Raw genomic sequence first — 26,528 nt, 5'->3', positions numbered from 1 at the left:
GTTGGTGCACTGGGGTCCACACCGCTGATTCAATGCAGATGGAAAGAAGCAGCTTTTTGAGGGCTTGTGTAAGGGGAGAGGCAGAGGGAGGCAGGGGAGTGAGATAGTGCTTCCTCTGAACCGTGGCTATGCCAGGGGCTGCTGAACCTACCACAGAGGACAGCAGAGATGAAATCACACAGATGAAAGTAAAGGAGAAACAACCAGAGAAGAAAACAGCAACAATTCAACACGATCAGAAACCACTACTCATTGGCCCAACTCAACATCCGGAAAAAATACCCGCTAGGGAAGCCAGAGCTGCTGCCAACCCAGTTGGCGCAAAGGGGGAAAAGGCACCCTTGCTGGGCACGCAGCTCTAGATCTCAGACCCCCTTGCCCCTCACCCAGCAAGACCCTCCCAGCTGGACACGGGGCCTATGGATCCACAGGCCATCCTGTCATGTTTCTTGCCTTTCCTTAAGTTTTTCTTTTTTTAAAGGCTCAATAGCTACTTTTTTTTTTTAAGGACTGTGAAGCTGCAGCCTCTGAGATGATACGCAGATAAAAGATATCACGGGAATAAGAGCAGAAAAAGCTTTAACGAGAAGAGCTTCGATCCTGTTCAAAGCTCCTCCGCAGCCCACCGAGGGACCGAGCTGGCGAACGCTGGGTGACATGCCGTGGGTGACACGCCGTGTCAGTGGGCGCGTGCTCGAGCGAAGGCCTTGTCTGATGAGCTGGGCAATTGGGGGACTGTTTGAACAGACCAAAGGAAAGTATCAAAAGGCAAATTGGAGTCAGGGAGAGAATGAAGAGCCCGTGATCTCCGAGGGAGATTGCAGAGGTAATGACAAAGCAGTCGGGTTTTTAAAGGGAGCTCTTATTCCAAGAAAGGTAATTTTGTTCAACTTTTTTTTTTTAATGGAAAAAAGGATGAAGAGATCAGCACCAGCTAAACCATCACTGTCAGATAAAAGCTAAATCTTTCATTAGGAACCATTTCTCTGCGCGCCCTTTTGACACTGAAGAATATATTTGATGTAAAGATTTGGGACTTTATAAAATAAACAAAACCACAATGTCATGTTTTATGGGAGAAGAGCAGCCATAAAACATGGGAGAACTTTCAAGATTAATAGTATATTTTCCCTATAGGAGCTTTGCTCTTTTTAATCATTTTTAAGATCCATACTTGTGAGTGAGTGCACATTCAGCAAGCGTAGGTTCGGATAATGAGAGGGTCTGCCTTGACCCCCTAGCAATTCAGGTACAAACTCTCACCCAGAGTCTTCTAGTACTCGCAAAACTTGGTTCCCTGAACAGGCTTCTTGTCCCAGACCACTACTGAGACCTGGTCTCTGTGCTCAGGGGGCCCACTGACCTCCCTCCCTTCTCTCCCTCCACCCTTCCCATCTCCTCGCTCCACCCAGCCACCTGCAGGTTCAGCAGGCTCTTCATTCTGGGACCAGTGAGAAGGGGTAAGAGAAACCCTCACCAAGAAGAGTCAATCCGCTGTTAGTCCTGCTGGAACGTGGTGCTTCTACCAGGTTCCTGCCTGCCTTCTGCCATCACACCTCTCCTTGATCCCTCTTCCACCAGTCAGGACTGTGACCTGCCAAGTTTGCCTGTGACTGGCATGGGTCCCACGTCATGACTCCTGTCTGCTGACTTCCCTAAGACTGTTCCGAATCCCCATGTTCCCACCTCCCTGGCGAGAGCTGTCCCACTTAGCTGGATCCCTGGGCCATGATTCTCTCTTTGCCAGCCTTTATCAGCCCCAGCCTCTCTGCTGGCTGCTGGGTGTCCTCCTCCTGCCTGAAGCTGTGTTCATTCTATTCTCATGGACACATATGTTCCCCAGGTTACCAAGCCACTGGTCTTGCTTATAAAACTCTACCTCAGTAAGAAGAGTCCATGGATCTTCATTGTAGAGCGCTGTCATTAATACAACACAGACACACCCTCTGTTCTGTAGCTTAGACTCCTCATTCTCCACTCAATGTCTTTTTTTTTTTCTTAGCGTCTCCATTACTCATAGTGTATGTTCCTTATAATTCCAATGTCTCCATTGGAAGTGTGGCAAGCACTTTCTAAGTGTTCCCCAAGCGACTCTCATAGAAACCTTTGGAAATAATTATGATCTCTCATTGTTTACTAAGATCATTCAAGGGCATGAGTGTTGAACACATGAGTGTAGCCCTATAATGCTAACAAGACGAAGTCAGTAGGAGAGAGAGCCGATGAGTTCAGATCTTGAGTTCTAGACCAAAAAACACATGGTTAGTAGTTTAATAAGGTTCCCTAAATGAAATTAACTCATGGCTATTTGACAATAGTCATGTGATAAAGTTCTGGCAAATCTTGTTAACTTTTAAGAATGAAAAGGGAGATATTGGTTGGTTAGAGTAGTCACACGGGGAGGAGCTGTGTTGTAAAAATTTTAATTTGGGGGGAGGGTGGGAATTCTGTCACAGGGTTGTTTGTGCCATTCACTTTGATGATCTAATTCACCTTCAGTTTTTCTATGACCCAAACCAAGATTGAAAGTGGTCAATAATGTGCCTTAGCTGGTTTGGCTCAATGGATTGAGCGTCGACCTGCAGACTGAAGGGTCCCAGGTTCGATTCCAGCCGAGGGCACATGCCTGGGTTGCGGGCTCGATCCCCAGTAGGGGCGTGCAAGAGGCAGCCAATCAATGATTCTCTCTCATCATTGATGTTTCTATCTCTCTCTCCCTCTCCCTTTCTCTCTAAAATCAATAAAATATATATAAAAAAAAGAAAAAGAAAGTGGTCAATAATGCAACCAAGTGCAACTAACATTTTCTAGAAACAAATAATTTGGAACACAGCCTGCCTATTGTTTTGAATGACTTACAAATTTTTTTATGTGAAGAACATTGTGTGAGACTTTCCAGTGTCTGTGTAGGTGTCATGAGGTATCAAGTCAGGCTGATATAAGTGAAGGAGCTGGCACCCTGAATTGTCTGCATGGCTCAGCAAGTCAAGGACTTTGTGTGCACATAATACACCCTGCTGATGAAATCACTCACCTGAACAGATGAGTCATGGAAAAGACCTTAAATCACCTGGCCCCACCTCCCTTCTACCACAGAAACCTCCCATGACAGCCCAGACAGATGATATCACAGCCCCAGTTTCAATTCTTCCATTGAAAGGAAACTTACTCACCATGCCTTTGAACAACCACAGACTTGAACATTCCATTGTAGAACAGCCTGAATTGTCAGAAACTGCTTCCTTGCAAGAAATTAAATATGCCTCCCCTTGGTCATATTTTTTTGTTCTCTACATCTAAACTTTCAAGTGCATTCACTTCATTTACACAACTCTAATAGGAGTGAGAGGTTTTCCCATTTATTGCCAGGGGACATGGATTTTTAAAAAATGCCCCAAACCCCTGGCTTTGAGCTGATTTGGAAGGGGTAGGCTCTTCCCTCACTATTCCTGTTCTCCCTTCCTCCTGAGATGGATGTAGCTATTTTTACTCCCCCTGCTCATGGCTTGTCGTTCACTGATGCTGATGAATGGGAGTCTTTTCTCGGCACACCTCATAGTCCGTGGTTGGCAAACTGTGGCTCGCGAGCCACAGGCAGCTCTTTGGCCCCTTGAGTGTGGCTCTTTCTAAGCCTCAGGAGTACCCTAATTAAGTTAATAAAAATGTACCTACCTATATAGTGTAAGTTTAAAAATTTGGCTCTCAAAAGAAATTTCAATCGTTGTACTGTTGATATTTGGCTCTGTTGACTAATGAGTTTGCCGACCACTGTCGTAGATCACCTTCTGGGACCTTCTCACCCTGTGCTCTCTACCCACTATTCGGCCCCTCTGCAGACCACTTTCTTTAAGATATCTTCCAATTCTTGCTGCTCCTGTGCCTTCAAATGACCAGGGCTCTTGGTCACCCCAAACCGTTTCCCTCAGGGAAGTAAGTCATTGCTGTCCCTATTCCCACAGCAGCTGAGTCGGCACCTCCGCGATGCATTCCCTTTTTACTCTCTCCCTGGTCCATCTTTGGTCTGGTTCCTGATCTGCTATGTTTGCTCGGTCTGATTCCCTTGCTCCGCCGGTAGCTGCTTACAAGTCTGAGGTTGTCTGCAGCTAATCATGCTGGTTCTGTTTATCTAGGTCTCCTGTGCCCCTGGCAGAAGTGCTTCATATACATTATCTCTAATTCTTTCAGAAACACTGGGTGGGAAGTGTTTTTACCCTCATTTTATAGACACAAAGTGATTTGGCTAAGGCCACACAATTTATAGATGATAGAGTTGAGATTAGGTTGGTTCAAAACCCCATGCTCTTCCCATCCACCACCTGGTCTTTGAGGGCACAATTGTGTCTTGTTAATTGTTGTGTCATCTGCAGGGCCTTGTACACAGCAGGCCTGCAATGTAAGCATATATCTTAATGGCGGGGTTTATGCTGGGAGAAGAGGCAGAGGTGACACTGGAGGGGATGAGGGGCTCGACTCTAGGCAGTGCTCTGCTTCCTGCACGACCCCTGTGCTGTCCACTTCTGAGCAGCCTCCAGAAGGAAGGCTGCTGCCGCCAGGGCTTCCTGATTCCTGGGCTCCCTTGACGTTAGGGGTCCCCTGACTCAGGCCTGATTTGCATGTCTTCCTGCCTCTCATAGACACTGAGCTCCTGCATTCTCCTAGGTGGTCATCTGCCTAAACCTTATCTCTTCTTCTTTGGCCAGGGATCTGGCTGACCATGTAGAAACTAAGAAGTTTGCTCTCCTCTCTTTTTCCAAAGACCCAGCCAGAGCAGGTCTGGCTCAGCCATCTCTCTGCTCCTTTCCCTCGGGTTTCACCCTGGCCCCTCTCAGCCTTCCAGCGGGTGTCTCCCCAGTAGAAGAGAAGCCCCATTGCTGTCTCCAGGAAGGAGAGGGAACAGCAAGTAAGCACACACGCAAGAAGATAGTTTTTTCAATGAATGATGTCAGTGATTCCACTTCCCACTCTTGTAAGGCGGGAGGGGCCTGGGAGGTGAGCAGGGTTCTAGGTGAGGCCATTGTGTGCGGCCGAGGCCCCATTTCATGCGGAATCAGAGCCCCTTCTTCTGGGAGCCTGCAGGAAATGGGAAGGGCAGGTTTGGGCAACACTGTAGAATTCATGTAAAACAAAGCCTCACTGCTCTCCTGCTTCCCCAAGCAGGACAGACACACACCCTTCACTGTGCTTAACACACGTGCTCCGCGTGGACAGGCACGTGGCCCAAAACCTCTGCCTTGGAACGCTGCTGTGGCCTCCCGGGCCCCACAGCCTGGACACTTCATGAGACGGGCTCTTTGTGACTTGGTTGCCTGCCTAGCCATGCTCCCCCGAGTCTCCGAGTCTGCCCAATCCTTTAGGAGCCCCCGGCTTGCAGTCACACTCGTGTTCCTCTGGACGGGATTAGGTTAGTGCCACTGTGCAGCGTGGGCTCTCACTTAGCCGAGCTCCTCCCCCCGGCTCCTAATGAAGAATAAATTGAGAGGACTCACAGGAATATTCTGCTGATTCTTGCTGTTTGGGGGGAAGGAGGTTGTGTTGGCAAATCTCATTTTGAAACCATCACTTCTACGTCCAGAATATTCAGCAAGACAGGTTTTTACATAAGTAATGTGGACAACGGATTGGATGGGCCTGCCGGGCCATGGGGGATTACCTCTTTGGAATCACAATTTCAGCGATGAGATGCCAAGAACACGGCAGCTAACTGGAGTTCCCATTTGGAATATCCGATTCTCTCGAGTCTGTCTGCGTGAGCTGGTTCAGGTTTCATTGCTGTTTTGCTCATCTCTGTTCCCGTATTTAGTAGCAGCCGAGGAAGGAAAAAGACTGCTCTGCTGGTGTTTATTTGACTATTGAGGCTAGTTGTTCATCTGCTGAAAAGAACAAAATCAAAGACCAAGGGTCTCTAAAACATTGCTCGGTGTGTGTGTGTGTGTGTGTGTGTGTGTGTGTGTATGTGTGCGCGTGCACTTATTTCTGTATGTGTTAGAAAATGAGATGCTATCACCAAGCTAAAAATAAAGACAAGAACATTTTATAAAGAATATTTCCCCGATTTCTTTTCAGCTGTAATTACACCTTTTATTCACCGCTTGTTGGGAATCAGTTACATACCGTATATCCACACACCATGTTGCATCGTCATGTTTATCTTTCAATATATAATTGTGTTTGAAAGACAAAAGGGATGATCAGATTCTGGGAACAAGTAGGCAGACAGAATGAAGCTGAAATTTGAGATCACAGCTCTGTAAATGTCTGACTGGGAAGAGAGAATTCTTTCTACTGGACTTGGTGCTCAGACAATGCCTCCAAACACAGGCAGGCGTCCACAGGCCATCAGAAAAGCCATTTCCCGGGCATATGTCCGTGTAGGGAGGATGAGGGAAAGGTGGGAAAAGACGGCCCGAGACTGTAGCGATGGAGACTGCCGATGAGAATTGTGCATAGCTGAGAGAGCAAATCGCTCTCGTTTTTCAGTGATTGCACTGGATTCTGAAATTAAACCCAGCGGGGAGAGCGTACCTGCCTGAGCTTCCACAGAGCCGTTGGGTTTGTGGGCTTACGAGCCGAGAGCATCTATTTTTCAAGCTCTGGAGCTCCGAGCCTGCCCTGCGGTCGCTTCCCTCTTGTTCTGGCCCTACCTGAGACAGGTTACCTGGTGGTGGTGGTGGGGGTGGGGGGGAGGGAGAAGGGGTGGCGCCTCAGGTGGGAAACCACAGCCCCTCTTGCGGGTTTTCTGAGTCTGGGAGGCATCACTCCTACTCCCCAGGCTATGCTCAGGGGGGATGGAAACTGTTCAAAGTGAAGAGCAGCTCTCGGAAAGCCTTAAAGATTTCTGATTTGATTAACAAGGGTTGGGTTCCAAAGTCAGCGTGGAGGGTGAAAATTGCGTGTAGTCAAAATTATGCTGGAGAATCCCTGAATCTGCCTGCAAAGTGTGCTTCAAGGTGCACCAGGGGAGGCCGGGGAAGCCGCCTCATGGCAGGGCCAGCACACCCCGCCCTCGCTGCTGGGCTTGTTCTGGGGCCTGTGCTCCTCGGTAGACAGGTGGGAAGACTGTGGTTCTCCTCCCAGTCCCATCAGCCGGGTGAGCGTTCATACATTTCCTTAAGGTAAATCCAAATAGCGTGCAGTTTCATTGCACCAATGGGTGGTCCAGAAGATATGCATTTGCCTAGTGTGGAGGAGAGGGGAGGAGAGGGAAGGGAAAAGGAGGTGAGAGGCAGAAAACCTAGGTCCTATTATCCCCAGCCTGACCTCAGGGACCCTCCATTTCACTGTGACACATTAACAGGGCCGCTAGCTCATAATAACAGCTGATATACTGCACTGAAAATGTGCTAGGCCCTTTATATGTATTAATCTATTGAATACTCAGAATAACTCCATAAGGTGAAACTTTATCATCCCATTTTATAGATGAGGAAACAAAGTCTCAAGCCCACTCACACTCAGTTTGTCCCTGCAGCAGCTTAAGATGATGGCTGTGGGGGCAGAGTTACCGAGAGGAAATGGAACTTTCAGCTCCTTTCACAGGGTGCAGCGGGGGCATTGCAATGGGAGGACCTGCTCTGCTTGACCTGTGGGCTCAATGATGCAGCCCGAGTGAGCGGCCTTACTCTCTGGGCTTTGGGCTCTGGCACAGGCTGTTCCTCTGCTTGGCACTCTTTCCTCCTTTCACCTCGGGAACTTTTACTCATCCCTCTCTGGCTCCTGAAGCTGGGTTAGGGTCCCTACCCCGCACCCTTCCCCCCACACTCCCCGCTCACTCTGTCTCATCCTCTGACCCATATCCAGAGGCTCTTCAGGGCAAGGATACTGGCCTCTTCCTGTGTCCCCTTTGCCCTCAGCACAGGGCCTGGCTCACTGTGCTTCGTCAGTGTGTGCTGGGTGGATGTTGAGTAAGTAAAGAGCTACGGAGCATCACTTCCTATCCAGGCTCCAAAGCACAGGCACCTCCCACTTCACCTCAGCAACCTGTTTCTATAAATCAGATGTTCTGTATGAAAATGCTAACCAGAGCCTATTTCCTATTATTTGAGAGGGGGAAAATTACATTGTATTACACATCAATTCCAAATCTTTTTTTTTTTTTTAATATATTTTTATTGATTTTTTACAGAGAGGAAGGGAGAGAGATAGAGAGCTAGAAACATCGATGAGAGAGAAACATCGATCAGCTGCCTCCTGCACACCTCCTACTGGGGATGTGCCCGCAACCCAGGTACATGCCCTTGACCGGAATCGAACCTGGGACCCTTTAGTCCGCAAGCCGACGCTCTATCCACTGAGCCAAACCAGTTTCGGCCAATTCCAAATCTTGAATCAATTTCTTAAAACATAACAGAAACATAGCTAAACACCTATATGTAATCAAAAGACTCATATTAGGCTGTAAAGTGCTTAAAACATTCCTTCCTAATCCCAGAGCATTCATGTGGTCATTATAAACAGCTGCTCTGTGTGCAGCAAAATCTCCTCTCCCAGTGTCAGTCTTTCTCTCCCCGGCTTTACTTTCTTTTCCAAGTTTTTCTTCAAAACTTTCTCAAATATTGAGGAACTTGACCAACACTAAGCAAATATCAGGTCAAACTGTCCAAGGCTTATGGGAGGGAATATGTTCAAGGCAAGGACACAGCAGGCAGAGAATGGCTTACACATTGTTTGTTTAAAATGATGCATTGAGTTTGAGGATATAGATATAATTTTTTTTCTAAAACGCATACATTGCCTGAAAAATATTTGATCTTTCCTTTCTCCTTTCCCTTTCCCCTTCCTTCTGGTTTCTTTCAAAGTAATTGATTCTATAAAATGTGGGTATGACTTACGATGGGGTCTAGAATATGCCACTGTAGCGTAAGGATTATTTTGAGCTGAAAGCATTTGAAAATCAACAGATGCAGGAAGAAGCTTTCTCTGTGTTCCCCTTGTCTGCCTAAACCAGTGGTTCTCAACTTTCTGGCCCTTTAAATACAGTTTTTCATGTTGTGACCCAACCATAAAATTATTTTCGTTGCTACTTCATAACTGTAACGCTGCTACTGTTATGAATCATAATGTAAATATCTGATATGCAGGATGTTCTTAGGCGACCCCTGTGAAAGGGTCATTCGACCGCCAAAGGGGTCGCGACCCACAGGTTGAGAACCGCTGGCTAAACGCAGAGCCTTATAGAAGATCCAAGTGTCATAAAACCTCCTTTAAGGGAAACTTCCCAAACAAGGGGAAGGAGTGACTACTGTCACTGGAGATGAGAAGTCGGCGCTGGATTCATAAACACTCCTTGTGAAACAAACCTTGTCTTCCATTAGCATCCCCAAGTATTTCTCAGCCATTCCTCCATATTTATTGTCCCTTGAAAACCCAAGCCCTTGTTCTTGTTAAGATGTATATAAGCTCCAAATTCTAACCCTTACTTTGAGCCACCTTCTTTCTGAGCTCTGCATACATTTATGGATAAAATTTGTCTCTTGTTAATTTGACTTGAGTCAATTTAATTTGCAGGCCCTCAAATACTGAACCTAAGAGGACAGAGGAAAAGTTTTGCCTTTCTGATATAAAGGAATTTTCCATGAGGAAAGTGTAAATTAGGGATCATTCTGCAGTGTGTGCCTTTATTTTAATACTTTAAAAAGGTCCACATATGCCTGTGTGAACAGTGAGGCCACCATGGCTCACCTGTCAGTCCTCTAGGGGCCTGGGACCAGCACCAACTCTGAGGCCTTGAAGTGGAGTTGAATCCCAGTTGAAAAATGGCTCTTGGCTCTTGGCCATCCCTCCATCCCTCTGATCGATGGAGATGTCCACAATTCTTGCCTCATTAGTTTGATTAGGACAATAAAGCCTTTGTTATAAAAGCAACTATCTTACTATAGCCGAGCCACTAATACTGACTTTCCCTTTCTTTTAACTAGTACTGGAACCCCTGAATTTTAGCTGGGCAGAGAATGAAGACTACATTTCCCAGCCTCCCTTGCAGATAGGGATGGTCATATGACTAATTCTCACCAATGGAATGTGAATGGAAATGAGCGTCATTTCCAGGGTGATGCTCACTTTTGGAAGCCAGAAGGTCAACAGAGATTCCCAACTTTGTCAAATAAGCAGTTTGTCCAGGATGGGCCCTGTGCAAAGTAGCAGGAGCTCAAAGTTGCCCAGCTCACTTTCAGCGAAAACAGAAACATGTTTAGTACAGTGCCTGGCATGAAGGAGGTGTTCAACAAATACATACTTGCTGAGTGAAAGAAGGGATACATAGATGGCTGGATTACAGAGAGATCTAGATGCTCATGCTGAATGGATAGACAACTTACAGCCGAAGATGGTCTTAGTTCAGCTTTCAGTGGTCCCAAGGTTGGTTACTACTGTCACCCACATCTCTCCATTACCTGTACGAGATCCCTAGCTCGTCATGGTAGCCCCTCCTTATTTTATGTGTCCATGAATGGTGCCAATCTTACCTCCCTGTAATGTTTTGAGGGCCTATAAAAAAACAGGGTTGAAACCGAGGCATGCTATTTTGTGGAATTTTCCAACCTATTCTATATCATAGCCAGTTTCTTTCTGTTAAAAATTTATTTCCTGGACTCAAGTGTAAATTATCAAATAAAGGAACAGAAACTCATTTCTTGCATAGCAAGAGGAGAGTACAGTGTCTTGAGGGTAACAGTCTTTTCCTGCACAAGATGAAGAAGACAGGGCTCCGTTTGAATGAAGCCTTTCGGGGCCTGGCTTGAATTTTGCTCTCAATAGGATCAAGCCTTAGGGTGAAGCAACCATCCGCACAGGGGCTCCAGCCATCCATGGAGGGAGATAAGCCTGACGCTAGTTAAAGGAGGCATTCTGAGCAGCTTGCCTATATCCTTAGATCGCTTGCCCTTGGATTTTTATCTTTTTTAGTTGGGAAAAAACATCACAAGGACATGGGGCCTAACGGCATTGATTGTCTTGATAGTTTGTTGATTAAGTCCAGGAGATGCTGGCATCTGCAAAAACATCTTATTAGGTGTGATCAGGCAAGTAAATTGTCCCTGCCCTCCGGCATGCTGCAATAATTAACCCTAATACTAACAAGGAAAAGCTAATCACAGCAGGAGCAAAGCCGGGCTCCCTTTGTCTGCATGCAAACCTCTTTCCCACCGTGGCTTCAAGGGGTTAGCTGTGAGCCGGGGAGCAGGCTCTTTGAAAAAGAGCCTTTCCTTCCAGTAAAACTGTTCCACATATTATTATTTTAATTTAATTAGGTTTTAAAAAGGTTAGCCATGACATTTTAATAGCTTAAGCTCACATTAATATTCTGAGAACACTGTTTAGCCCAGCCATTTGCCATTCAAAATATGTTTTTCCAGAAAAGGAATTGGCTGTTAGGACCATTACTGAAAAAATAGCTTTCATTGGATTAAGACTGGTATTTTGCTACTAAAGGGCAGTTATTGAAATAAAACACATACAAGAGATTGAAAAATGTTAAAGCCTTAGCTTGACAGTGTTTATCTAGGAGGAAGGGAGAGTGGGCAGTGTGTTTATGAAGACGATCCCAAAGGTGGCTAATGTCCTTCAATGTGCTGTGTGTCCTCAACCCAATGTTTTATTTATTTGCCCGAGTGCTGCTATCTTCATTAGGGAGTTTAGAGAGCAAAGCAAGATGATATTTACTAGCTTGGCAAACTAATAAACTCTGCTCATGTTTCTTCTTTTGCTATCATGGCTACTTTAGATATAGCCATTTGATATGCTAATGGATGCTGTGGGAGGGAGTAAAACACACTTCCTGTAGGGGGAGGCGCCAGGAGTCACCCAGTCTTACAAGTGTGTATGGCTCCTCGTGCCCAGCATTGTGCTAGCTTTGCGGATACAGAGATGCTGAAGCCGTGGCCCAGCCCTCTGGACACCCACAATTAGCAGGGAGCTGGCATTGATGATACAGCTAACTTCTCACTGTACCGTGTACTAGGAGTTACGCTCTCCCCAAAGCAGCACCGGGGACAAGTCATTCGTTTAGCTTGGTGGGACTGGAGATGGCTGCAAAAGGCAGGGAGGAGCTGGGGCTGGGAGAACTAGAAAGATTTTGCCAGGAGGAGAGAAATCCTGTGGGCAGACGACTGCTGAGACCATGGCTCAGCAAGTGTGGTCTCCGACCAGAAGCATCACCACCACGGGAAACTTGTTGGAAATGCACATCCCCAGGCCTCACCCAGGACCAGCTGAATCGGAAAGTCTCCGGGGCAGAGTGTGTGTGTGTGTGTGTGTGTGTGTGTGTGTGTGTGTGTGTGTGTGTGTGTCAGCAGTCATGTTTAACCAGCTTTCCAGGTGATTCTGAGGCTCCTGAAAGTTAACATGTGTACTCATGGTCCCTCTGGTCAACTGGGAGAAGTTAGACTTGACCAGGGCTTTGAGTTTGGTGGTTGGGGTAGAAACATGGGGTAACAGGTGGTGAGGTTGGAAAGGTCAATTGGGATCAATTTTGAAGGAAGGGAGGGAGGATATTAATATTGATATTAGCTATCTTTGTGGGTGAGTGTTTATAATAATGACGGCCCTGGAGCCCGGCAACAGGAACTGATTTGAACCAGCTTAAACAAAGGACATTTATTGAAAAGTTACCATGATATCTCATTGCTACCCAAGGGAGAATTCAATCACCAGGTCTCAGGAAGATATTTATTTTTCTTCCCCTATTTCATATTATTTCCCTAGGATAGATTCCCAGGTGTAAGATTATTGGTTCAAAGGGTGTGAACAATTTCATGGCTTCTGATATGTGTGGCCAAACAACTTCTAAATGGTGTATCCATATATGAGGCCACCAGCGTTGAACATAAACACTGTATCCTTACCGACATTAATTCTATAATTTCTAACCTGATAGGGGGGAATGGCACACCATTGTTGGTGTTGGCAAATAATTGATTGTTAATGAAGTCAAATATTTAAAATAGTTTATTTACCGATTTTACATTTTACTTGAAAAGGAGTTTTTGTCCGTATGTTAGCAGGCGAGGCTCTCTTCTTCTCTCCAGGAATTTAAGACCAAAGTAATTCTAGAAAAATAGAGAGGAAATCATATTAGCTTTGGTAGCTCCAGAGGCTGCCATTGTGTCACGGGGCACACCCTTAGTACTGTCCTCACTGGTACTGTCCAAGTCCCAGCACTGCCACTTACTGGCCTGTGATTTGCTGTAAGTTTCTGCTCTTCTGTGAGGCCCAGTTTCCTCATCTGGAAATTAGGAACAATCAGTCCTACCTATCTACATGATAGTTTGAAGATCAGAACGAGGTCGAGTACTTGAAAATGTTTGATAAACTATAAAGCACCATGAACATGTAAGATAGAGCTATCGTGACATTGGCTTACCTAAATGTACATGAGGCCACTCCAGGTCAGGACTTTTGCTGTTAACCTATAACAGTGGTTGGCAAACTCATTAGTCAAAAGAGCCAAATATCAACAGTACTTCTTCAAAATAGACTCGCCCAGGCCGAAAACCGACTTCTGCGCATGGGCCACAAAGTTTCAATCTCACTGTATGTGAGCATCCGCACGTGGTATTTTGTGGAAGAGCCACACTCAAGGGGCCAAAGAACCTCATGTGGCTCGCGAGCAGCAGTTTGCCGACCACGGAATAAGAACAAACAGCCCTGGCCTCGTTCTACTTTTTTTTACTTTTCATTCAATTCATAGATGCAAATTCAAGAAAGGCCTGATGGTGGTTCAGGCATTCTTACTCCCACCAGCAGGTAATGGACTTCCCAGGTATGTGGAAGGCCCTATATTTCATACTTCTTGGATGCCGTCCCTCCCCCCCCACTCCCTGCCTCCCTTCCTTCCTTCCATGGGCCAAGGACTAGGAGTAGATAGTGAGCAAGAACCAACTGAGCCCTCGCTTTGGTGGAGCTCACATGTTAATTCAGAAAATGACACTGTCCATGCGTCCCTAGGTTTGACAGGGGTCTTTAGTAGACGGGACAGAGCTTAACAGTTTATAAGGTATGTTTATAGCAATGCATGCATTTATTTCTGTCACCTACATCATGAGGAAGGCTGAAGTGCACAATCTTTTGAAGTCAGAGGGGTTAGGCAAGCATGTAGCACAACAGGTTGTGGGCCAGGCCTTGTGCAGGGTCCCCGGAGCCTGGTTTAGTGCCTTTTCCCAGGTACCACATTCATCTGTCCTTTTCATTGTCACATTTACAATGGGTTAAACTTAGCTCCGCTTTGATGAGGGACTGGAAATGATGAGATTCCCCTACAGAATCCCAAGTCACCTGAAAACTGGGTTGGCTTTTGTGTGAAATGCAATTCCACACATAATTAAGAAAAGAAAACTCGGCAGCCAGAAATGAAAAAGGAAAAGGAAAAAAGAGGTGCCGTCGGGAAAGTCCCCACTGGCCCAGAAAGCCAGGCAGTGAGTCCCCTGGGGTCAGAGAGACGGCCAAGCAGAGGGGGCGGTGGCTCAGCTCTGCCTCTGACGAAAAATGTCCCCGCCAGTCACTGGAATCACGGGAGCTGGTTCTGAGGGCTGAAGGGAGATAAGGGAGCCAGGTAGAAGAGCTTGCAGAAAATGGAACAAAACCAGAGGATGAGATGGGCTAAAAAAAGAAGCAGGGGCAACCTGGGGAAAAGAGGCAGCCTGGACCCCTTAGCCTCTCCTCACTGTAGAGAGAGAGAAAGGTGAGTGTTGGCCGCAGTCCACACAGGGTGCCAGGGGGAAGGGTCAGTCTGAGACTCAGGCCGGGATGGCACTTTGAGTCCCTCTCCCGAGATCCTCTGGCCATCGTGGCTGTGCAGTGGACGAGTTACCCACCTGCCGATCCCCTCCACTGGACTGTGACCCTCCGAGGGGAGAACTGCTGGTCAGCTTTTACCTCCAGCACACAGCAGGGTGCCCCTGGCACACCCAGGTGAGCCAACACGCACCTGGGCTTGTGCTAAGCAATGCCTGCTACATTTCTGTTTAATATGATAAGGTCTTCAAGCCATTGAGATTTTTCTCACGGAATTAAAAATGCTATTCCGTACCAAATATTACCATTAGGGAAGGGGCTTGGGATGGGATCTGGGGAATTGTTCTGTAGCATGAATCCACAGGTGAAACAGAGATGTGGGCTATTACCCTCTAATTCAGGCCAAGGTAATTTAAAAATAAATCCAAATCTCTGGGAAATTGCTTCACTCTCTGCCTTAATGGGAAGAAGGACTTGAATGTTGGTCCCTGAACCCAACATCCTGCCTTCCAGTAGGCTGGGAAAGTGGTAGAACTGGAACTCAAAACCAGCCCATTCAACTCCAAATGCCAAGCTTTTCCATTAGGCAGCATGTATGGTATTTCACAACCCTTCCAGAAACATCATTCTTTATTAAAATATCAGCACTTAAGATCCATTCATCATTCCTACTGGTAAACAGAATACCATACAAGGCTAGATCTTACTCCCCTCCTGGTCTCTGACATCCTCAATCCATTACTTATGCCCTCTCTCCCTTGCGTATTCTACCTCGGTCTCTTCTAGGTTACTTTTATTAATAACTGTCCTTGAGTCTTGAATTTGCTTGGATATGCTTGCATCTTTGCACCTTGATAGAAGAAGCACAAAATTTCCTTTGATCACTTCCATGTCCCCTTTAGCACTCGACATATCTTGTCATAGTTCTCACTTATTTGTGCACAGTAAGCTTTGTAGGAGCCGGGTCAGCTGCCTGACTCACTGTTGTACTTGGTATCTAGCACAGTGACTCACACATAGTAGGTCCTCTATAGGTAGAGGTCAAATGAATGAAGATAGGTGATATACTTACACACTTCCAATTCACTACTTCTACTTGCTGCCTTACCCGGGCTCTTGCACGAGTTCTGTTTTGAGGTGAGGGAATTTGGGTTTAATAAGCCAGCATTGTTGCCAGGCACATTGTGACCATGTGCTTCAGTTCCAGTAATGGGTTCTTGCTTCAATCCTGGTTAACAAGCTTCTGCCTCTTTTCTCAGTCCTAGTAAATAGGTCCCTGCTCAGTCCTCCTCCAGGGAATGAGCCCTTCAGTGAGCCCGGGTCCTCTTGACTGAGTCAATGCCACCCTCACCACATGTCCCTGATGCCGTTCTGCCTCCAGCCTTCAACCCATGGACTTCTCCAATCAGCCCGAACCCAGACTCCCTGAAACATAATACCATTCTTTTATTTTTTATATAATTCTTTATTGTGAGAGAAACACATTGATTGGTTGCCTCCTACATGAGCCCCGACCAAGGCCCGAGCAGGGGAGGAGCCTGCAACCAAAGTACATGCCCTTGACCAGAATCAAACCCAGACCCTTTGGTCCACAGGCCGATGCTCTATCCACTGAGCCAAACTGGCTAGGGCTACACAGTATATATTTCTAATGGATGAGGCAAAGATTGATATCCTGTAATCCAATAAATAATCTTGTGCACCTTTGGGGTGTACTGATCCTACTTGGGAGATTATGACTTTAAAGTCTGATAAACACAGGGGAAAAGATAAGACGTTGAGCTGCTTTTACTGGCAATACTTCTGACACCCAGTGCTTTGTGTCTTTTCTAACACCACTTCAGCTCTCTGACACCAGCGGGAATCCCACAATTCCATTCCATTTCAACACTATCTGCTTGACCTTAGTGTCAGATCCTACAAGTTAAGGGCGTAGGCCCATAAGAGCACCCCCACTTCAGAAGCTGGTCACAAGTCCCAGAGGGTTCCCACACCCCCTCCTTAGGTGGGATAGTTTGCTAGAACAGTCCACAGAGCTCAGGAAACTGCTTTACTGACTCTTTCTGGTTTATTATAAAGGATGTAACTCAGGAACAATGATGGAAAGGATACACAGGGCAGGGTGTGAGGGAGGAACGCGGAGCGTCCTGCCCGCTCCAGCTCAGCACCTTCCCAGCACCTTGATGTAGTCACCAACCTGGGAACTCTCCAAACCACATTGTTCAGGGTTGTTATGGAGGCTTCATTACACAGGCATGAATCATTAAACCATCGCCCATTGGTAGTTGAACTCAATCTGCAGCCCCGTTCCCCTCCCCAGAGGTGGTGGGGGGCTGAGAGTTCCAGCTCTCTGATCACATGGTTGGTTCTTCCGGCAGCTAGGGGCTCATCAAGAGTCACCTCATTAGCATAAACTCAGCTAAGGTTGACAGGGGCTTGCTATGAATAACAAAAGATGCTCCTATTACCTTGACCACTCAGGAAGTTCTAAAGGTTTTAGAAGCTCTGTGTCAGGAATAAGGATGAAGACCAAATATATGTTTCTTATTTTATCAGTTGTCTATGAATTGCTGTTCATATGAGCATTTTAGTGGCTGAGAAGTAATGCGCGTCCCCACTGATATTTGTCTGATCAATAAAGTACATCATCTCCATTGTAAAAGTACACACCACCCCCCATCCCATAGGATCCAATAAAGTTCCTTTCATATTCAATGTTAAAATGCTGATCATAAACATTTGTATTTTTTTCTGAGTTGGCTTTCAAGCAGAAAAGGTTGCTCACCACCAGTTTAATGTCACTAGTAACCACATGTGTTTCTTGGGGATGTAAATTCTTGGTCTTGTTAAAGCAAAATGCTCCCTCGTGTACTATAAACAGATGTTGTGGAGACATTACCCACATCAACAGAGAAAACTTCACTCTTCTTGCTCGTCAGAGAAGTTACAGTGGCAATAAGCTGGAGTCCATGTATTCCTTCATTGAACAAACACCTACTGAGTGCTAGGCTCCTGGCTAGTCCCTGGAAACAAAAGATTAAACATGAGTGATGTTGTCTTTGTCTTCACGGAGTTTACAGGCTAACTGTGAGGCAACAACAAAGGAAACAATGATAGGTAGGGTGAATTTATGCAGAAAGGCTCCCCGTGCTGAGACGGAGAACTGTGGGGGTGGGGAGGCAGGGAGCCTCCTGAGAGTCAAGGAAGTTTCTCCGAGTGCCATGTCAGCGCTCTGAAGGCTGAGAAGCCTTGGGGAGAGAGTCTAAGCAGGTCTGGTGTTTGCCTCAATTCCAACAGCTCCACCAGAAAGACAGGACGCCAGCACGTGCTCACACACAACCAAACCACAGGGTGACCGCAGGCACAGAGAGGACCCGACGCAGGACTCCTGAGGGAAGTGCCCACCTGTGTCCTCTGACACGGCTGTGTCTCTTCTCCATGTTCAGATGGGAGAAAACTCCTTTCTCCATTCTAAGGCAGGCTGCTGGTATTCTTACTCTAAGTCTGGTTAATATGGAAGAACTAACATTTACACATCTGTTCATTTCCCCATTATAGACTCAGTGAGAATGATGGAATCTATTGCCACAAACGGATTTCGATTTGTCCATCCTTTTCTCAACCCAGGTCCCTAAGTTTGTATGGGGCCCTGACTGTAGGTCTGAGGAAGCGGCGAACCATGAAAGCTAGTGTCACGGGTGAATTACAGGTGCCAAGCCAGCAGGCGGGCCCGGGCCGCTCAGAGCCACTTGAGTGTCTACAGTGCCTCAACGATCCTTCCTTTCATACTGGAAATGCGAAGGCTTGCTTAGAAAGATAGATACTGAATATGGCTTCAGGACCAGGGTCCCTGGCAGTTCCTCCAGCACCAAGTCCTCTTCATAAAGACACTAGTTGTATGGGGTAAAGGGCCCACCCACTCCAGTATGACCTCATTTTAATGAATGAATCTGCCATGATTCTATTTTCAAGTAAGGTGCATTCTGAGGTGTTGGGGTTAGAACTTTAGCAGAACACAGTTCCCAAATCCTGTCTGTGAAGTAAGACTTAAAGCATCCACTCTCCCCAGCTCCTCTTCTACTCCTTAGTCCGGGCTGCTGTCAGCACTCACTCAAACTGCTGCTCTAGCCCAGTGGTCGGCAAACTCATTAGTCAACAGAGCCAAATATCAACAGTACAACGATTGAAATTTCTTTTGAGAGCCAAATTTTTTTAACTTAAACTATATAGGTAGGTACATTGTTATTAACTTAATTAGGGTACTCCTAAGGCTTAGGAAGAGCCACACTCAAGGGGCCAAAGAGCCGCATGTGGCTTGCGAGCCGCAGTTTGCCGACCACGGCTCTAGCTCATGAAGTTGGATTCACACGTCTTCTGTGCAGAAATGTAGCTTTTCAAATGTTCCTTTAGCTCCACTGGATTTCTACCTCCAGTCACCATGGTGACTGATGCAGGAAGCTCAGTCTTGTCACACCCAGGTCAGCTCAGTGAAATTCAGTGATTTCTCAGTTGGCTTGGGTTTAAGCTCAGTCATGTCCGAGTATGTCTGCCTCCCTTCCTGTCCCTGGCAAGGCAAGGCTATCACTGTCGGGGGCACAGCATGGTGCAGTGGCACTGAGGAGGCATCTGGATTCTTAGTCACTCTGGGCTGGCATCCGTATTCCCCAGCGAGGTCTGGTCTTGATCGTGGGCTTGTAGTGATGACCCCCCGCTGGTGTTTGCTGAAGCAACCTGGGTGCACATCTCAGGACCATGCTGCCCTCTAGTCTGCATCTTAATACTCAGCAAGCTCTTCCCCTGGAATCTGGGAGAATTTGGTTACTTTTCCTATAGCTGCTGGTATCTCCAGGACCCTGGAAGGCTGTGCCCCCTGGCCCTGGGACCTGGACACCTTGAAGAGAGATTGGTCCTCTGTGGTTGATCTGTAGGGATTGCGTGTCCTGGAGCTCCAGGTGGAAAGTCAGCACCTGCCTCTTTTATTCCTGGATTTCCTGAAACATATTTGAGAGATCAGTTGTTTTCACAGGATACACTGTTGATTGACTATCATTTCTTTGTCTGTAAGATCTTGAATATCAAGCTTCCTGTTCACTTTTTTATCCCGTGTACTTCGCACAGTGGCTGACATGTCCTAGGTGCTCAATGAAGTATCTATTGAATGAAGGAGATTCTCCAGCTATCTTCTGGAGAGAGTATGTGGCATCTATTGGAGGATACGCCTTAGGAGTTCCAACGTCATGGGTACACCATGGGCTCTGGAGGCAGAGCAGACCTCCTTTCAGATCCCAGCCCTGCCATTTGCTGGCTGTGCTGCGTTGGGCAAGTGCCCTTTGCTCTATAAGCCTAGCTTCCTCAGGCATAGACGGAAAACCACTTGATAGGTTGAGATTGGGTGTAAATTGGATAATGCACAGGAAGCACTTAGCATGCCTCCTGCTGCTTAAGGAAGTGCACTGGCAGTAGCTGCTTTGGTTATCACTGTGCTTTCTGTAGCTTCTGTGAATGTCACAGAACTTGCAGATCGAATGATCTCTGTGAGCTCTGAAGGAAGGGCCAATGCTGCAGGGCCTCAAGTCCATAGTTGGCTGATCACGGAGTTGGGTTCATCAAACTGAGCTTTTGCTGACTCTGGAAAGGCAGATGTGAGAGCAGCCAGAGCTGACGCTTCCACCCCCGGATGAGAGAGACGGTCATCCTGGGTTTGGTGCCCACATGTCATCTGGAAGGATGCATGATTCCGGCAGCTGGTCAGGCGTTCAGATAGAGGGCGAAGAAGTTACTCTGGTTGAACGCAGAACCACTCTTTTTCCTTAGACGGTACCAGACAATGGATCTGAACTTCATTTTAATTCCCAGAAGCAGCAGAGATAGCTCTGGAGGTGTAGGCTGTGGGGGAGGGAAGAGGTGTATTTTCCTGGCAGGAGTTCCTTTTGGGATTTAGGGTGTAAGCTGCTCTGTGAACACGGGTCATGTGCTCTAATTACTGTATTAAAATGGTGAGATCTTGCTACCTTCTCTCCTCTGTTTTGTTCCTCGCCAGTGTGGGGTGGGGAAGTGGTGACATCATTATGTTCTAGATCAAGTGGGTGCCAACTTGAAGACCTGCTCCTATTTTCCACAATTAGGCCTCACTTCGTTGGGGAAATTTTCCAATGTGCCACTCTATTCTGAGCACAGCACTTTTATTTTTATGGAGGAAACCGAGAGGAGTCTAGCAAGTCTGAAATGGCAGGCAAGTTGGCAAGGAATACTGACCTCCTTGTTTCTAAAATGCACCATGGGAAAATAAAATCACACACAGGTCGGACCCACACACTGAAAATCAATCTTACTTTCAGAGTGGAATTTAATGGAATGAGCAGTAAAACAGGAGGCTGAGCCCCAGGGCGGCTCCAGAGCAACGGTCACCGCGGTTCGCTGTTTGTAAAATGGGGCAACAAGGATCCCAATGAAATCAAAGTTAGTTAAGTAAGCTCCCAAAAGCAGTAATTGACAGCATTATTTCGAGCATGTTGTGCCAGGCGCTGTTCTTCACAGCAACCTTCGGAGGTAGGTTTATTATTCCCATTTTACAGGTAGAGAAAACTGAGGCAAAGGGAAGTTCAAAACATTGCTCAACTTTGTGCAGCCTGGCATAGGTGGTCTGGGACCTGGACCGAGGTGGTGTGATCCTCATCAGCCTGGCCCTCACCATACTCCCATCTGGCCGCACAGGCCACTGGTGAGGAGGACGAGGCTGCCCTCTGCTGGCAGTGAAATGAAGTGGTTCTGGAAAAGTGCATCTTCCTGGGAAGATTTTCTCTCTAAGTGTCCAAATCTAATGTCAGTCACTTGATGAATTCTTTCTACACACATCTCTCCTTTCCTCTAATCTTAAGCAGAGAGTACAAAAAACGACATAACTGCTATGCCCCAACAAATTTAACCTAACACGCATACTCTGTGCCACAGTTGTCCAAGTGTCTTGCTTGCATGATTGTCCTCGAGCCTCCTATCAAGCAGAGAGACAGGCACTGATATTGACCCCCCTTTTTAAATAATAAAACCGGGGCACAGTGAGGCTCAGTGACTGGCCCCGGGTCTAAGAGTCAGGACCAAGTTTGGATTTGAGCTCAGGCTCTGGTTTCAGGGCCTGTACTGGCCCAGAGTTCTGCATTATGACCCAGGGGAACACTCAGGGTGGCATGGCGGCCGGGGTGTCTTTACTGTGTACTGACCCCTGAGTCTGTGCCAAGCCCTGTGCTCACTCAGTCCTTTCCACCAGCCTGGGGCTTAGGTGCTACTGTAATTCTGTTTTGTTGCTTAGGGAACAAAGACTTAGGTCAAGTAACTTGCTCAACATCAGTTAGCTAATAAGTGGCAAGAGTTGAGGTTCAAATTCATGTCTGTAGCACCGAAACTCATGCTCCTTCAGTTACACAGTCCTACCTTTCAACACGGGCCTCAGTTAAAAAGGCCTTCCTTCAAAGGTTGCTGGTGATTGGAACGAGGCTGCCTTCCTGGGGGACTGGGCATGAGCTTCTTGGCTGTCGTTGTCCTGTTCCACAGCTTCTGCTAACCCCAGAGTCACAAGTCTAGGTCTCTCTCTCTGTGGTTCCCTGGCTGGGTCAGATGAGCGGAGGCCCAGAGTGCTGGCTGGTGTTATATCCATTTCAACACCAGGCTGAGCCTGTCATCTGGGACATGATACCATAGCAGGGAGCAGAGAGATTGATTTGGGGTTGATACAGACACAAAGGACGAGTCCAAAGGGAGTCAGCTGGCTAAAGTCCAAGGTCAAGGCAGGTGAGGACCCACAGGCACCAATAATCATCGGAGGCAGGAGTGGGGCTCGACATTGCTTATTATTCCACAGACATGCTATCTTGCTTCCTTCGTGATGGCAATGCCCTCTCCCACAGTAAAGTCTGAAAATGCCAGAGGATCACTTTTTCAGACTCCCTTGCAGCTAAAGGCAACTCTAGAACACAGTCGCAGTTAGTGAGAGGTTTGGGGAAGTCTGTTTTCTTTCTTGATGAAAAGAGGAAGAATTGACTCCATGGTATCTGCATTCAGCAGTTATTCCTGCTGGGTGTTCAAAGGACAGTGTGATATAAATTCAGTATCTGGCATCGCTGGTTTTCTTGGCTTTGTGTATGTTAAAACTGGTATTTTTATTGGTACACTATTCCTATAGTTTCTTACTGTTCAGTTAGACTAATCTTCAATAGGAACTAATGCTTCTCTTCTAAGTCTATTCTCTTAGCAACTTTCAAATATACAATACAATTTTGTTCACTGTAGTCCCAGAACTTATTCATCTTCTCACTGGAAGTCTGTCCCTTTGACTGCCTTTGCTCATTCCCATCTCTTCCCCTCCTGGCAGCCACCAATCTGCTCCCTGAAGAAACACAACTTTAAATTTTATAATATAACTTAATTTCTATTTCTGACCTTCCCTCCCACAACACACACCCACACACTCCTGGCTCAGCTGGAACACTGTCTTCCCAGGGTGAGGACTCAGTTGGTCGCTGGAGATGGGCCCACCAGGTGTGGCTGGTGAATACCACTGTCCTTGTTCTCATGGTGCTGGGATGTGGTGGTTCTTGACGCTTCCGTGCTGTGCTCAACACATGGACATCTTGGCAGAGGCCGTCCTTTTCTCTAGAGCAGAGGTTCTCAACCTGTGGGTCGCGACCCTTTTGGGGGTCAAACGACCCTTTCACAGGGGTCACCTAAGACCATCGGAAAACACATATATAATTACATATTGTTTTTGTGATTAATCACTATGCTTTAATGATGTTCAATTTGTAACAATGAAAATACATCCTGCATATCAGATATTTACATTACGATTCATAACAGTAGCAACATTACAGTTATGAAGTAGCAACGAAAATAATTTTATGGTTGGGGGTCACCACAACATGAGGAATTGTATTAAAGTGTCGCGACATTAGGAAGGTTGAGAACCACTGCTCTAGAGTCTTTCTGCTTCTCATTGTTGCTTCCAGGATGTGGCTTCAGTTTACTCTTAGAACCTACAGGTCCTCTCTCCTTTCATTCCTCTCTCTTTCTCTCTCTCCCCCTTCCACACTTCAACCCAAACCTGAACAAAAATGTTTTCTAAAAGGGAGGCAATTTTCCCTTCCCATTTTGTCCAGAAACCCTTAACAAATACCCCATCCCTAAGGGCTTAAGCTTTTAAAACAAAAGCAAGAAATATGTGCAGGCCACTTTTGTTTCCATTTTTCCAGGTTCCTATCAACAATATAAATGCAAGGACTGGGAGGTGGAGGATAGGAAAAAAGATACAAAATGGAAAAAAAATCATAGAGTAATATCCTCAAATACTATAGAGCAGCAATCCCTTTGGTTAGAGGGGCACACTGGTGTACTGCAAGAACTTTTAAAACATGCAATACCTGACTATTTAGTCAGGGGCACTGACCTCTCTTCCCTTAGATTGTCAAATAAAAAAAAAATAGAAAGACAAAAAGAAAAAGAAATTACAACAACCAACACAACAATAGCTGTCCAGTGTGAATGAATCAAAATTATACCTTTTTTTGTCAGGTCGACAAAAAATATATTTTTTGGTGTGCCGCAGAAATTTAGTAATTAGTTTAGGTGTGACATGAGAGGCAAAAGGTTGAACATTGCTGCTCTAGATTAGTCCATTGGAGGAAGTAATGTGTTAACATGAAAATCACCCCAAACGGCCTGCCCCTTCTCTTTTAAAGCCTCCCCTACAGGTGAGCAGGCATGCTCTCTCCTCTGTGCTAAGAGAGCTGCTCTGTCCAGGGAGGCCTGCAGTTCTCCAGCTGCTCAGTGTGGCCCACGGGGGCGAGTGTGTATGGATGTGTGTGTGGCAAATTAGGAAGCTCATTCGGCTGCAGGCCCATTGCTTTCTCCCATCGAGCTTCAACTGATATATAATGAAGCAGATACTGCGAGCGCCACCTCTTCAACTCATGTGTATAGTTCTCAATTGATTCCAAAACCAGAGAGGAGGGGTGTCATGTATGTTTCCCTTAAGCCCTCACACAGGATGAGTGCTGTAGCAGAAATGTAAACAAAGAGCTGTAGAGTTAGAGATGAAGAGAGGAGTCAGGAATCCTGCCTAGAGGAGGTGGCACGAGCTGGGACTTGAATGGAGGGGCATTTGCCAGGTGGAGACCCACAGGCTTGCCAGCCTGCTTCTGATTGGTCTTTGCCCCCACCTCACCTTGGCACAGCCAGGGCACCCAGCAGGGGCTCCATTAACTGTCTGTCCATGGAGAGATGTTGACCCGGAGGATGTTGCCTGGGGCAGATGGAGGACCCCTCAGAAACACGGCAGGCCTGTTTTCCTCATCTCCCACCCCCCACAGCACAGGGCCACGCGCATGGTGCAGGGCGAGAAGCACTGGCCTGGCCCACGAGGGACTGCGGGGCGAGCCCAGGTGTGCAAATGCTGGGTGGAAACTCAGAGGCAGCGATAGAGAGCAGGGCGTGAGGAAAATCCAGGGAGAGTTTAGAAGTCGAGAAAACTCAGGAGCTTAAAGCAAGTGGTTTTCGAAGTGTGTACTTACATGGAGGAGAAGCCAAGGAGAGCAATTCAGTTAGATGACACGCAGTTCAGACTTTTAATACTGAATGCCAACTTGGAGAGAGGATTTTTACTGCGAATTGACAGTGAGTGAAAGCACTGAAGGACTCTGGGAAATCACAGTGTACGGGCAGAAAACCAACGCTGGCTGAAAATAAGGGACGGGTTCATTATTATTGGAAAGCAGTTTTTTCTGTATTTAATCATTCTATACCTGAGAGTTGGATTTTCCCATTGATGCAATTAGAGATTACATTTTCTAGAGGATGTTTTTCATGTCGAAAAGACAATGGCTCTAAAGAAGAGGGAGGGTGGAGCCTCCTGGGAAGAGAAAGAAGTGTCATGCTGATGCAGCGAAGGGGGAAACTGGATTCTCAAGGCCCCTCTTTGCACCACAAGCTCCTTTCAAAGCATCAGCCAGCATGAGTTAGTTTTTGAAATGTAGTTGAAACACTGTGGTTGATACCCCTTGGGATCTCCAAGTGATTTGGCTGTGGTGAAAGTTTGCCAATTTAGTTCAAGTTCACTTAATATCTTTCTCTCTCTCTCTCTCTCTCTCTCTCTCTCTCCCTCCCTCCCTCCCTCCCTCTCTGTAGTAGAGTTACTCAGATGAAAGACACACAGTCCCTGTCCTTACAAGGAGAGAGGAGAGTAAGTCGACAATGACAATACAGGGTGCTAAATGTTGTGAAAGATAAGAACAGGAAGCTGCAGAGCACACAGGATGGGCACCTAACCAAGCTCAGGATGAAGGTCCCCAAAGGCTGTCAGAGAGGCCATAATGTCTGAGATGAGCTTCATGAGAGCAGTTATCACACTTAAGTACTTGGTTGTGGTTGTTGAAGTCCCCCTTGGAGCTGATGCTTCAAATCTGTGCCTCTATTTTGCTCTCTCCTTAGGGATCTCCTAGCCCTTAACTTTTGATCACCTGCCTGACTCATCCATCACAACTATTGTCAATATCAGCAGAATCCTGGCTCCAACCCACTTCCTCATCCCCGATGGTTCCAGCTGTGACCATTGACCATAGTTATCTGCGTTGCTCCACAGCCTGGGGATGTTTCCATTCTATTCCACACCCCAGTCCCCAACCATCCAGCTCTCTGATCTCAGCTCCTGGAGTTGAACCTGGTACTAGGATGCTTACAGGACCCGCCCCGTGCTCCCAGTCCTGGTTCCATCCTCAGTCTGACATCACAGCTCACTGCCATTAGCCTTTCACTTTCTC

The 26,528-nt window shown here is 46.7% G+C and overlaps 1 non-coding gene across 1 annotated transcript; it reads left to right on the top strand.

The window, feature by feature from the left end:
• The first annotated feature begins 22,754 nt into the window (after positions 1 to 22,754).
• On the top strand, positions 22,755 to 22,891 carry LOC111825576. Its single transcript, XR_002828766.1, has one exon. It is a non-coding gene; the product is annotated as a small nucleolar RNA SNORA8 (small nucleolar RNA).
• Positions 22,892 to 26,528: the final 3,637 nt, after the last annotated feature.

Source organism: Myotis lucifugus, unplaced genomic scaffold (assembly GCF_000147115.1).
Source record: "Myotis lucifugus unplaced genomic scaffold, Myoluc2.0 scaffold_0, whole genome shotgun sequence".
NCBI classification, from domain to species: domain Eukaryota; kingdom Metazoa; phylum Chordata; class Mammalia; order Chiroptera; family Vespertilionidae; genus Myotis; species Myotis lucifugus.
The sequence above is the reverse complement of the archived record's forward strand: the minus strand, read 5'-3'. Positions and strand labels throughout refer to the sequence as shown.